The sequence below is a fragment of the Macrotis lagotis genome, chromosome 2, assembly GCF_037893015.1.
Source record: "Macrotis lagotis isolate mMagLag1 chromosome 2, bilby.v1.9.chrom.fasta, whole genome shotgun sequence".
In the NCBI taxonomy this organism is placed as follows: Eukaryota; Metazoa; Chordata; class Mammalia; order Peramelemorphia; family Peramelidae; genus Macrotis; species Macrotis lagotis.
The window spans coordinates 266,297,847-266,312,457 of NC_133659.1; the positions used below are offsets into that span (position 1 = coordinate 266,297,847).

At 36.4% G+C, this 14,611-nt stretch overlaps 1 protein-coding gene across 3 annotated transcripts in view; it reads left to right on the plus strand.

Annotated features, from left to right (window-relative positions):
* Window positions 1–14,611, plus strand: part of KCNMB4 (potassium calcium-activated channel subfamily M regulatory beta subunit 4) — a 171,076-nt gene that overhangs the window by 107,822 nt on the left and 48,643 nt on the right. For all 3 annotated transcript variants that reach the window (XR_012476159.1, XR_012476163.1, XR_012476160.1), the window contains exon 5: window positions 13,158–13,298. The gene's annotated coding sequence lies outside the window, so the exon portion shown is untranslated. The remainder of the gene's footprint in view (window positions 1–13,157; window positions 13,299–14,611) is intronic.

Genomic DNA, 14,611 nt, shown 5'->3' on the forward strand with positions numbered 1-14,611 from the left:
GTTAATTAACTGATTATCCAGTATTATAAATTTCTGTGAACTATAAAACTATGGTCTCCTGGGAACATGGTAACCTATTTGATAACTAGTTGTTATTAGATCATCTTTACAGAATCATAGAAATCATAAAAGGGACTGACTTCATGGGTCATATGGTCTAACCAATACCTGAGAAAGAAGAACCTACAACATTTCAGTTATTCTTCCAGTTTCTGATTGAAGACCTTCAGTGATGAGGAACCCACTGTGCTCCTTTAATTCTGCTCCATTTTTGTGTGATTCTCACAAAGAAACCAATTCCTTTGTTACATAGATTGAGTTTGGACATTCTTTCTCATAATGAGCAAAAAAAAATCTATCTTCCTGTTCCTTCCAAGGCTAATATATAATCAGGAAATTTGAAAGTTATGTGAGAGTGTAGCTCAGTGCAGGGATGGAGGTCCAAGTTCTATGACTTTATTGTTATATCTTCATCCCTTCAAGCCTAAGATAGTACAATAACTTTTTCTCAACATGGAGAAAAGAGAATATAGCTTTTGCTCCTAGATTCACTGAACTGGGGAGTAAACGATCATAAAATCATAGACTTATATCAGGGAGGGACCTTAGAGTTCCTCTAGTTCATCCTTTCTCAAATCACATTTTTCATGATGAAAACCCTGAGGACCAGAGAAGGAAAAATAGGAAGAAGACAAACTGATGTTGAACTCATATCCTCTCTCTCTAGCTTCTGTTCTCTTTCCATTAAATCATGCTTTGGCAACCAGCACATTGATATTAAAAATAGTCTGGGAAAGCTACCAGAATGAATTGTAGTAGAACTGAATTTATTCTTGAATGCTTAGGTTTACCTGGTTACCTCTTCTACTCAATATGGCAATTCTGGTACTGATGTTACTGACATTTGTGCTTGGAAAGTGAAAGTTTCTCGGGCCAAGGGCAAACTAACTTACATACAAGTTCTGGATCTGGATCCAGATCAGCAAGGAAATTAATTTTTAAAAATTATTTTGCTAAATATAAGTGAACAATAAAGGAAGATGCATAAGCAAATATTGAGCAAAGGTATGTAGGTGCAGTTCTTTGGGTCCATGAGAACACAGGTCAATAACAGCTTGCTTGAAAATAAACAGTTCATCAAATTCTAAGAACTATTCTCTTTTCTTGATACTACTTTATTTAAAGCCCCAAAGCAAGGTTTTGCCACTCCTTTTTTTGAGAATTCATGATCAAAAACTGAATTTGTGATTTAATAGTTATATAGAGAATAGGCTTTCCATATCAGCACCCAAGATTTGTGAAAAACAAATATTCCACCCCCTTCAAATTATAATTAGACCAAGACTGTATTTATGCCTACTGCTGAATAACCCAGATCTTGGTTCTAAGTAAATGGCACACCAAGAAGACCAGGTACATAAAGCATATTCCACAAAAAGAGAAAAAAAATTTCTAAAAATGATAACCACTTTCCAGAACCAAAACAGTCATGGTGTCACCAAATCACAAACTGGTCAGATGATCGTAATAGAGCCAGAAGCTCACAGCAGATAGAATCATAGGACAGAAACAGAAAGTGACTCCTAAGTGCAAGGACTTGAAGGAAAAATTCTGCTCCAAAGTATCTGAAAAGTAGTATCAGAAGCAAAACGTTTTTCCTCAGATAATGTTTTCTCCCTTCTCTCTGCTATCATTTTTTTTTTTGTTTTTCCTAGTCCTTTGGTTATAACCTCCCTCTAATGAGTACATCTGTCCTAAATGAGTGGGATTCTACCCTCTGGCTCAGAGTGTAGTTATCCACTCCTTCAATGCTTTTCTCTTTTTCACCTTTTTGTTTTTTTCTTCAAGCACAATTCATTGAGCTGTTCTTTCTCTTGTTGATGAAAATGGTTGAGATGTGAAATTTCCTATAAGGACTAGTTTTTTGTTTCATCACTGTCATTTTCTTTGATGAAATTTCATATTGTATCTTCTGTTTAGTTTTGACTCACCAATTCCTTAGAATCAAATTATTTTGTCTCCTGAATTTTTTCTTGAAATGTCTTTTATTGATTATAATTTTTATTGCATTGTGGTCAGTAAAGAATGCTTTTAATATTTCTGCATTTGTTTTTTGAAACTTTTATGACTTGGAATTCAGTAAATTTTGGTATAGGTGCCATGTTCACCTGAAGAACATACACACATGAACATATATATGTATGTATTCACATATATAAACATAAATATACAAATATATGCATATGTGCGCATACATACATATATGTATGTATATGATCATGTAAACACACTCTGGCATTACTCACACTACTCACCAGACTCCATTTGTTCTCCTTTGTATCAAATATATCTGCATATACCTATAGATATAAATATATACATGGACATATATGCTCATATAAATTTCTACCTATTCAAGCAAAACAAATCAACACAGTCATTTCATGAAAACATATCTATCTTCTACCCATTTTTCGTCTACTCTTTACCAATAGGTGAGAGACATGCCTCAGCATTAGTTGTCTGAAATCAAAAAATGATAACTGTATTAACCAGAAGTCAGAAACCTTTCACAGATTTCCTTTATCCACTGATCTTTCAACTATAACATGCAATAGTGAAATGAGTAATGAATTTAGAGCCAATGGCCACTGGTCTCAAATTCTCACTCTAGTTCTAGTTATGTGTCATTCACTGTTAAATCACCTAAATTCTCTAAACCTGAATTTCTTCATCTATAAAATGGAAATCATAATCTTTGTGCCTAAGGTCTCACAGAGGTTTTATAGGGAAAACATTTTAAGTCTTATAGAAATATTAACTATTATAATCTCTCTAAGATTATTTGTTCCAAAGGAGAGGATAACACTTAAATTACTTGCCTCACAATGTTGTTACCAGGATCAAAGGATAGAGTGTGGAAACGACTGAGATAGTGAAATGAATTCTAGTCTATGAGCTATAACATCTGATTTCTAAGGCTCCAGCTACAGTCTATAGGTAGAGTAAGATGCTCAGAACTTTTCCCCAATACAATGAAATTAAGAACACTGATAGCTCTTGTAGTTTTTCTCAATGTAGAATCAGTGGCTGGTGTAGGTGTCAGTATAGGCAACAGCACCTAGATAGCAATAATCATAATTAAAATAGGAAATCCTCCCCATCTCACCCCCATTGGATGACTGCAGAAATGTACTAATGTTTCTGCTCAAAAGAGCAAGGATTCCATATGGTGTCTGCCTCCACTATAATGTGATATCTTAGTATCTCACTATGTCTTAAAAATGAATATTGGGCGTTGTTTCATGCCACAGAGTACTACTTGCACTGGTGAAAAGGTGGCTAATTAAAACTCTACCCATCTCTACTACTCTTTAGTTTTCTACATGACCTGTCAGCAGGCCCATTTCTCCCCCCGCACTCTCTTCTGTAAAATAAGGGGATTATATTATATGGGACCTCTAAAATTCATCCCTGCTTTCCCCTTTTCCATCTGTGAAAACACTTTGTAATCCCAGAGACTGATACAAATACAAGTATTACCCTAATAATCTAATAGAGACACTGCCAAGTTCATTGTCCCTAGCAAGAATTGACAGCCAGAAGAGTTCTCTTCCCCAATTCCTGCCTTGAACTGCACCCCCAAAAATCTAAGACTATGAATTGAAAAATATGCTGATTGTAGTTATTCACTTTCCCAGCAAATTCTATTAGGAACTCTTATAAAAGCAATGAGGTGACAAAAAAAAATCAGAACAAAACACTATCTCATATTTTTGGTTCTTGGAATATAGATATTCCAGTTTCAAGTTACACTCTGGGCCTTTTCCTACCAAAACCATTACTCATGAGCCCCCAGACATTAATTTATATTGTTTCTCTAGTCAGACAGATGAAATCATTAGTTCAAACCAAAGGAATTTCATGAGATTGTAGAACACACACATACATACACACACACACACACACACACACACACACACACACACACACACACAACCATAATAAAATATTCCCTATCCCTTATTATTTAGGGGGAAATATATAAATATATATCACCAGTTGGAAGAATAGGTACACACAGGGATCAAACATAAGGAGCACAGATCATGGAAAGATTTGTAACTGGGTCACACACCCAAAGGGGCAAGTCATATCTTTGGTGCTGCTATGTCTTCTGATGATACCATTCTGCTGTTTTCATTGGGCTTCTTGCAAGAGGTGACAATTCTACTGGAAATATTGCTCTGTTGTTGGTCCCTGTTGGTTGGGCATCTTGTAATCTCTTCTAGAAATGGCAACCTCTTGCTTCTTGTGGGTTTCATCTCTTTCAAGTAGGAAACCTCTGATCTCTGGGCCATATTGGTGTGGTTTTGACAAGCAACCACAGGTAGGACTTGAAATTCAATAAATCTAGGATTTTTTAGGGATGAATTTATTAAATGTTTGACCAAATATAGTCCATAATGATGTTCTAAATATCCCAAAATTTCCCCACTCATGATTTAAGTCATTTCACCTTCAATCTGCTAGGATATATCTAGTATCTTTCCCCAATAAGAGCCAGTTCTTTAGTCTTCAATACCCCACCCAACTAACAAAAGCCAGATGAAGTACCTGAGAGATAAGATGAAATCACCTTTTCAAAACCTGTGTCTGGGAAGAAATCTCAGACCCCTGTTACAACTATCTAACTTAGAGTAACATATATCAAAGCTCCTTTTTGGCTTAGCATATAAATAGATTTGAGTCAGAACAAAAAAGCAAGCTAGAGGCAAAGTCATTGTCTTCTACATCAATTCCTATCTTTATTATACTATTTGTCAGCCATGAAGTCATCCTAGCTTATTACTATATTTTTGTCAGCCAAAAAATTCTCTCTCCCTTCTACTCAAGTGGAAAATCTATAGTGCTGGCAAATCAATGGATGATACCCTGTATAAATGTGAATATATGTCATGAATCAGAGAAAGTGGCAAATAGCCTGCAGTTCCATAGTCCAATTCCTAATACCAGAGTAGATAACTAATACTTAGCATTCATCCTAAAATTGCATGTGGCTATCATTAGTATGTGACTAACTTGCCAGTATGAAATATATACATTTATAGACACACACATATATACATATAAAATATGCATACATTTAAATGATAGAATTTAAAAACATAGCATCTATTAAAGTAAGGACACAAAACATATAGCATCAACATATCAAGGTTGCATGCATTCAGAAACATGCTCCATAAAATTATACACATATGATGTTACATGGCAACATGTTAGCAATAATGCTTAACATAGCAGTGAAACTTCTTATAAACAAACATGGAAGTCACATGTAACCCATAAAAGCATATGTGGTGATTACACACAAATCATATATTAATTGCATTAGGATAATCACTGTCCCTGGGGTATATAATAGACCATTTCCCCCCTTTCCCAAACTCATTATTAAACTGGTGATTTCCAGCCTAACAGACCTAGCTGACCTGCTGAGCTAAGTGAATGGCTTTGACTGACCATAAGTATCTTTAGTCCTACGGGCTTGCAGTCCTAATCTTGAGATTATGAATATCTCAGGCTGACTCCATCTCACAGGTATCTCTCTTTACCAGGTGTCTCGATAATTTACTCAGTAAGGAAAGAAAGAAACTTCTGAGTCTTAGTCCAACCCTTCTCTCCTATATAAGCAGAGCCCCACCCCCCTCCAGGGACTAGGACTTATTTAGTTTTTTTCCATGACCCTCCAGTAAATATCAGCCCTCAAATTTTTTCCATAACCTCAGCCATCATATTCTGAGTTACTTATTTTTATTCTGAACTTAACAAATGTCAATTAAAATGAACATTTCATTTTATAAAGAAGGACATAAGAAAAGAGGCCTTTTTCAGTCTACAAGTGTTTGTTAAAGGCTTTTCTGTGTTCCAGACCCTGGGCTAAACTCTGGGCTTACAAAGCACAAAAATATAGCCCTAAACCTCAAAAAATTTACAATCTAATGGGGAAGACAGCACACAAACTAATTTGTACATACAGGATACATGCTAAGTGTAAAGGAGATAATCTCAGTGGGAGGGTACTGATTAGCAAAATGATTGTACAAGAAATTGCTACTCTCTTTTTCATACAGCATTAACCTTCTTTTTGGAGCATACAATAAATTCAATACATAATAAATTCAATATGTAACTTTCAAAGTTGCCCTGGTTGGTTTTTTCCTTCTGGTCTTCCTTCTATTTTCTTTTGAGTAATAATAAAAATAATAATAATACTATTACTCTCTTCTCAATATGACTCAATGACTCATCTTCTGAGTCATTATCTAGCTTTGACAGTCTGTGACTAGTAAGACAGTTTCTAGAAATCTATTGGCTGCCTCTTATTGCCCCTTTCCTCCTTCCCATGATGGAGCATGCAGAACTCTCCAGAACCATGCCATAGGTGATTGTATTGGTTTTCTCTGCATGACTGTGGCCCTTCTCTGGGGCTGTCTTATAGACTGGCTAGTTGTTTCATCTTTCAACAAGTTGATTTTTCTATTTTAATACATTCTTGGCACATCAGGAAATTGCAGAATAACACTGTTTTCCTGCTAACCAACTTATGCTGTGGCATGTTTCTTATAGAGCTTTTATGAATTGAGATCATAGGGAAGTAGTAGGTAACTTTCTATTCAGTGAAGATGTGAATAAGTGAATACATGAATGAATGAAATTTTGTTATTAACTATAATGCAAAGAATTGTGCTTATTGGTAGGGATATGAATTAAAAAAATCCGACATGATAGGTATGTCCTGAATGTGAGAATCTGGATTTTTTCATCCTATGAGACTCCAATGCACAAGTTAATAGGCAAATATGACTTGCTTAAACCTTAGATATGTAGCATCATTCTTGGTTCCATCCTGTCTTTATTGAACCTTCCAGGCTTCAAGGTTCCAACAAGTTCATAAGATCCTAGGTTTAGAACTGGAAGGGGCATCTAGTCTAACTTGATCATTTTATAGATGAGGAAACTGAGATCATAGAGTGAAGTGACTTTCCAAAGTCACATAAGTGGCAGAATAAAGTTTTGAAACTGAATCCTTTAACTCCAAACAAGTGACCTTTTCACTATAGCATACACTCCCAGCAGCCTGTGCTCTACCATCTGATTCAGGATACGTCTCCAAAGGGTGAAGAAAATAGGTTTCAAGACTTCTTTTATTACTATCAAAGCCAAAATCACCTTTAGTGGTTTGTTTCCAAAATCTCTACTTTAATCATGGTGGATTCTGGAAGCTATTTGCATAAAAATATTTGTCCCACAAAAGCTTCTCAACTACAGAAAAGTTTTGATTCCTAGTTGGGTATCACTGATTGCATATTCTCAGTGAAATAATAGTCACTACATATATGTCACATATATTTTTTCCTGTTTCTTTTCTCCTTCCAATATGAAAAAAAAGAAAAAAAATTAGAGATACGATCTCCAGTGCTTTCTTTGCTGGTACTTAAGTTCTCCCAGTATGCTGTATGATTTGGCAGCACTTCCCTTTGAACACATCAGCTGCCAGTCTCACATTCCTTCTGCACATCAGATGCCATTTTGAGCTAGAAAAATTTGTTTCTTACTATGCAAGTATCCTCTCTTGACATAAGTATCCAATCTCATAGTATGGTGTTTAATGACCTTGGGTATTAATCTTGGGTATTAATCAATTTTGTATTGATTCAATGCCTACCACAGCACATGAAATAGAATTCTTGATTTAATACTCTTCTTTTCAAGATTTCTTTTCTTTCTTTTTTTTAGTTTTTTTTTGCAAGGCAAATGGGGTTAAGTGGCTTGCCCAAGGCCACAGGGCTAGGTAATTATTAAGTGTCTGAGACTGGATTTGAACCCAGGTACTCCTGACTCCAGGGCCAGTGCTTTATCCTCTGTGCCACCTAACCGCCCCGATTTTCTTTTCTTTTCTTTCTTTCTTTCTTTCTTTCTTTCTTTCTTTCTTTCTTTCTTTCTTTCTTTCTTTCTTTCTGTCAAGGCAATGGGGTTAAGTAACTTGTCCAAGGTCATACAACTAGGTAAATATTAAGTGTCTTAAGGTTGGATTTGAACTCAGGTCGTCCCGACTCCAGGGCTGGTGCTCTAGCCACTGAGCAACCCAGCTGCCCCTTCTTCAAAATGTCTTTACTCAAATGACTTTATAAAACTTTCTGGATGCATCCTAAATCTATATTGATTTCATCCTCTCCCTTAAATTTGAGATTATTATTAGATGCCTATTAGCTATCTCAATTGGTTCCTTAAAATCAGTGTCTCAGAATTTGATCTTACTATCTTCCTGCTAAAACTATGTTCCCATATCCCAGTATTCCCTTCCTGTGTTTCTATCCCCATCCATCTTCTTGCCTCTTTCCCAGATACAGAACAATCTGATATACCAGATCTACTGAGAAAATGTCCTTGAGGGATTTAAGTATACTAGTCCATATACTACTCTGGATAGTGAGTGCATGAGTATAAACTGACATGAACCACCATTATCTAGTTAGGTTTAGTCATGCTTCACATTCTTCTCCAATTCTTCTCTCAGTACCTCTCACCCCTTCCACCTCTTCCTTTGGGATTTGTAAATTTTCCTGCCATTGCTATTAGAAGGGGCAGCTTCATTTCTCTATGGTTCCACCCACTATCCCTAGGACTTCTCAAATTAAAAGGCTCCTCTTTGGGGTCCCCCCATATGTATTGACTCCTTCATTAGAAGGTAAAGTCCTGGAGGGTAACAAGTGTCTCACTTTCCTCTTTGTATTCCAGTGCTTGACCCATAGTAAGTGCTTAATGGATGCTCATTCATCTATTCAAACCATTTGTACTGAGATAAACACTGCCTTCAGTGCTGGTTATACAAATACAAGACCCGTCCTCCAGAAGTTTACATTCTACTGGAAAGCACTATTGCTTCTGAGTGACTTGTGTGGGATCAGATGCCAATTCAACCCTCTGCTCCATTTTCTGCCATAGTCTCAATGATAAAATGATCTCTAGGGACTGAAATTTGAAATCCAAAAGTTACTGTCTCACTTCATATATTAGAGCATTTCTTGTAGCTCTTCTCCATGAAGCTATTACCCCCTGACAGCTAAGAACAAGTGAAATATTATTTCAGATCATTAATTCAAGACAACCAAGTTCACATCCACCAATGGCACAACCTCTGGCAAGAGTCCCAGAATCTTCCATTTGCTCCACTTTCATTTGACTGTGGTACAGCTCCCTGGGTATCACAACCTTGTTCCTTAGTGGGGGGGGGTTAGCACCTTAGTTATGAACACATATGGCTTATGTCACAGACCATTTGCTTCCATATTAGTCTTCCTTGATTGGTAGATTATACTCTAAGTTCTGAGTTGGCCAGTGTTTCTATTCAGCATCCAATTTGCCTCTTCTCAGAATATAGATCAGTACATCATTGTTTTTCTAAACATTCCAGTTAGCTCTCTACACATAATCTTTGTTCCTCAATGATGGTCCACTTCAAAGTCAAGAACTTAATCTGTGTATGTGTTAAAGAGCCTCTCTATTTTTTAATGGGCAAATAAATGCAATGGGTTTTGGGGGACCATCATTCTCTTGGTTTAGTAGTGTTCCCAGATCCTCCGGTCTAAATAGGACCAGTATAAGGTACAAAGGGTTTACTCAGGTCTGCTTGAGCCAACACTGAGATTTGTTTTGATAAGAGGGAGGTGACTCTGCTGCTTTTGTCCACATCTAACTGAATTTATGTTGTTGTTATTGTTCTCAGGCATATTAGTATCTCTGGATAGAGTACCCTGCCTGGAATCAGGAAGATTCATTTTCCTGAGTTCAAATCTAATCTTTAGTGACCTTACATAAGTCACTCAACCTTTTATGCCTTGGTTTCCTCATCTATAAAATGAGATGGACAAGGAAATGACAAACCTCTCCAGAATTTTTACCAAGAGAATACCAAATGGGATCACAAAGAGTAGGATACAATTAGGTGATGAATAAGTTGTTCCTATTCAGGGTTCCAAACCTAGGTTCTATGATCTTTAAAAAATATTTCGACAACTAGATTTCAGTATATTTGGTTTTATTTTCAATCTTAAGCATTTTGGTTTATGCATTTACAAATATTCTTCTGAGAAGAATCACATGGGCTTGGCCAGACTATTACCAAAGGGATCCTTAGCACAAAAAAGGCTAAGGATCCGCATGTCCTTTACTTTGTCCTTAGTCTTCCCTTTTTTTTTCCAACAGGAAGGTACTGAGCTTGCTTGATAATTCCTGGTCATTGTAATCACTTTTATGATTTTAGGTTTGTCAATTAATGTTCAAGCAGTCTCATTAATAGTTGTATATTTTGGCAATGCTAGAATATGTTATCATTAAAGGCAATGTGAGCAATTAGGTAGTAAAGTGGGTAGAGTGCCAGATTGGAAGTCAGGAAGACATTACTTCCTGAATTTAAATCTGACCAAAGATATTTATTTGTTCTATGACCTTGGGCAAATCAAGTGACTTGGTTTTAATTTCCTCATATATAAAATGAACTGGAGAAGGAAATGGCAAAATACTTCAATATTTTTGCCAAAAAACCCCACAAAATGAGGTCATGAAGAGTCATGCAAAATGACTAAACAACTATGATAGCATACACAATTCTATTTCTATTTCTCAATGCCTGTATTTCTTATCCTTTACTTTATATCTCGATATTTTCTCAGCATGCTATAAAGAAGGGGTCAATTTTGGCATGGTGTTGACAAGGCAACTATAGGTAGGGACTCAAAATTCAATAAATCTAGAAGTTTTTTAGGGGTTAATTAAATATTTGAACAAATATAACCTTCGAGTGATGTTATAAATATCTAGGCAGTCCTTGGTTAAAAAAAAAAAGTTTCCCCACCCCTGACATAAAACCAAGACAATATCTCTGTCAGTAAGGTTAAAAGATGCTCCTGTAATTAGTAGTACTTGGTAAAGGTTAATTCCTATGAATGAGTATCAAGTATCTAACAGCTGCTTATCCATGCAAATTACTAAATCCAATGTCTAATCACAATATACCCCCCAAAGTTCAACAATATTGATTACCAGAGTACCTAAATGCACTTTACACAATTTGATAGTTCCTCCACAGAAGCTGATCAGACCTGAAAATACAGACCCATATGCTATCTATACACATTGCTGTCAAATCACATACTGGGGAAAAATACATACATACATACATACATACATACATACATATATATGCATATACATGTACATACATACAGGCATGTATGCATGCATATTTTCTTCTATCCAATGAATACTTAAGATATTGAAGATAGAGTTTGAATCTTCCAAATTTAGTGCCTGGACCCTCTACAAAAATTATCACAGGTTCAAGGACTTCCTCATCCATTTAGAAACCTGTTATCCCCCATTCATCTATTTGTCTGTTTCCCCCACACCAATCCTCCAGAGAATAAAATTCAATCAAAGCAAAGGCATTTCATAGAATATCATAGTAGGAAATCACTATTGAACATCCCTCCTATACATCTAGGGGCACACTCTCCCACAGATACACAAACTTTCAGAGAGGAAAGTAAGCACATAGCCAGGAATGTATTGTGGAGTTCTTACCTGGAAGAACAACTCATGTCTCTGATATTATAAGGTTGCCTACCTCTTCTGGTAATACCATAGTGCTATTCCCAGGTGGCATCTCCACTGGATTGGTTACTAAGCTGGGGCACTTGGTAATTTCTAGAAATGTTGGTACTATCCAAGTACTGCAGCATGTAGGTCAGTAATAACCACATGTTGGTTGTGGAACAGGTGGTCTTTGTTGAGAGTTTTCCCCTCTATCATTTTCTGGGCTTCATCTCTTCAATGCCACCTACAGGCTATTTCAAATTCAGTATGCTATAGTATAGTGGCAAGAAATTCCCTGGTAAGAAACTACCCTGATAATCATAGTCAGTATATTCAAATAACAAAAGACAATTCAAGTCTCTAGACTAAGATGAAGTCTTTTTTTCCAGGCTTATGTCTGGGCTGAGTTTATAGACTTCCAATATGAGACATTCCCAAAATTCTCTCAAGTTGGCACAAAAATAAATTTGAGCCAGAACCAAAAGTAAACTAAGAAGTAAAATTACTGTCTTTCATTTATTTAGACCACATTCCTGATGGCAATGCAGTATTTTGACCCATGATGCTATCTCCCTACATAAGAATGAACAAAGAACCTTAAGCAAAAAAATAATTCTTAAAGATGAAGGGCAAGAAATACAGTTTATTAAAAAAATGTTTATCTTCGAAACGTTAAATAATTGTCATTTCCTTCTTGTAAGAACTCAAATTGGCATAATTCAGTAGCAGAGGTCACATTGTCTTCACATTTTAGTGAAATAGGAATGAATGAATTGGTAAATAAATGAATGGAACAATATTAAGCACTGTGCTCTGTTAAATTAGAAAAAAAATTTCTAATAAATCAAAGAAGTTCAGGATCAAGTAAAACTTTATTATGCAATCACAAGTTTCAAGGACAAAGGAGAGAGAGAGAGAGAGATATTAAAATTTAGACAGGCATCTAGGTGATGTAGTGAATAGACATGAGACCTGAAGTCAGAAAATTCTGAGTTTAAATTCAACTATGTGACCCTGAATAAGACACAACTTCTGCCTTCCTCTTTCCTCTCATATAAAATGGAGGTAATAATATTACCTATTTGCCAGGGTTGTTATGAGGATCCAGTGAGATTCTATTTGTAAAGAGATTTTACAAACCTTAAAGGGCTAGCTATTGTTGTTATTAAATTGGATTTCTCTACCCCAAAGAGCAAGACTCAAGGTGAGATGATCCTGCATTATAGAGGAAACAACTTCTATCAATTTGGACAATTAACAGCTTGTAAAGAAAAACCAGTTGTAGAATACAATCAAAGGAAAGAAATATCAAAGAATGTGCAGCTGTGTTCACTCCCTTTAATTATTTAGGCTTTGCTTATTAGCAAGGTCAAGCATCTAGAGTAAAAAAACAAGGATGCTGATTATGTTTAAAACATCTGAGATTCCCAAAGCTGCTTGCTGACTCCCCAAAGCAAAACTAAAGACTCAATTAGACTTTTTTACATCTTCTTCAGGGCCAGGTACTGAGGATACAATAAAAATAAAGCAAGGCAGTACTTGCCCCCAAGGAGCTTACATTCGGATAGAAGAAGACAATATAAATACTGAAATGGTGATGAGAAAGAAGCATTCTATTCAAGGATGTCACAAAGATGGTGAGTGGAATCATGGGAAAATCAACAGACAGGTGCATTCCAGAAATACTAGAGGGTATCTGATCACTATTCCTGATGCTAGAGGTGGAAAGCCTGGTTGGAGGGATGGCATAGAGCTAGTGAGGGCAGCAGCACTATGGGGGCTCAGGTGGAATAATTATGGAGAATACTTACTGATAAGAAGTGGGAATCTGGTAAGGTTGGAGTCTTTGGCAGGAAGTGGAGGTTAGAGTACAAGCTCATAGAATGAAAATACAAGGCAGTAGCATCCTGGGAATTTTACATTGGGCAACTTATGGGGATAGATCATTATTTAGAAGCTGGGGTCAAGAATGGGGTAACAATGTTGTGTCAGAGCAGGAGGCTAGAGGGTTAATTTTTAAGTCAGGATAATAATGCATAGGCATGCCAATAAGAAGACAGAGAAAAAAATAAAGATCATCATTGGTGTTTATATGGCACTTTAAGAATTGCAAAGTGCTCTACATATTATCTCTTTTAATCCTCACAATAGCATTTAGAGGCAGCTTGGTGGTATAATGTATAAAGCTCAAAACCTAGAGTTAGGAAGGACTGAGTTCAAATACACCCTTAGACACTTGCTAGCTTTCGTACCTGGGCCTTGATTTCCTGCTGAAAAATGGAAATAATAATAGTAGTATCTACCTTCTAAAGTAGGTGTGAAGTTCAAATGAGATAATATTTGTAAAGAGTTTAACAGTGCCTGGCATAGAATAGATACTTAATAAATATTTCCTCCCATCCCTCCTCCCTCCCTTTTTTCCTTCTTACTCTCCTCCCTTCCTTCTTTCCTTCTTTCCTTCCTCCCTTTCTCCCTCCCTCCTTTTCTTTCTTCCTCCCTCTTTTTCTCCCCTCTTCCCTCCCATCTTTCTTCTCTTCCTCCCCATCCTCCCCTCATCCTTCCCTTTCTTCCTCCCTTCTTCCCTTCCTCCCTCTCTCCATTCCTTCTTTCTTCCTTCTTTCCTCCCTTCTTTCCTCTCTTCCTCCCTCCCTCCCTTCCTCCCCACCAGGATCAAACAGAACCAGCCTAATCTCTCTTTCACCAGGAGATTCCTATTTTAGAATTCTTGAAAATACACAACATCATTAAATGGGGAAAATTAACACATAATGAGGAGTGGAAGAAGAAGCATACATAAAGCTCCTATTATGTGCCAATATTATCAGTGAATGTTTACTATTGATTGACATTCATTTACCTTCAAAATGTTTAGTCACATACTATTTTGTTTCCAGCTCTTTACTACATCAAAAAGCACTGCTTTGAATATATTTGTTTTACCTTTTCTATC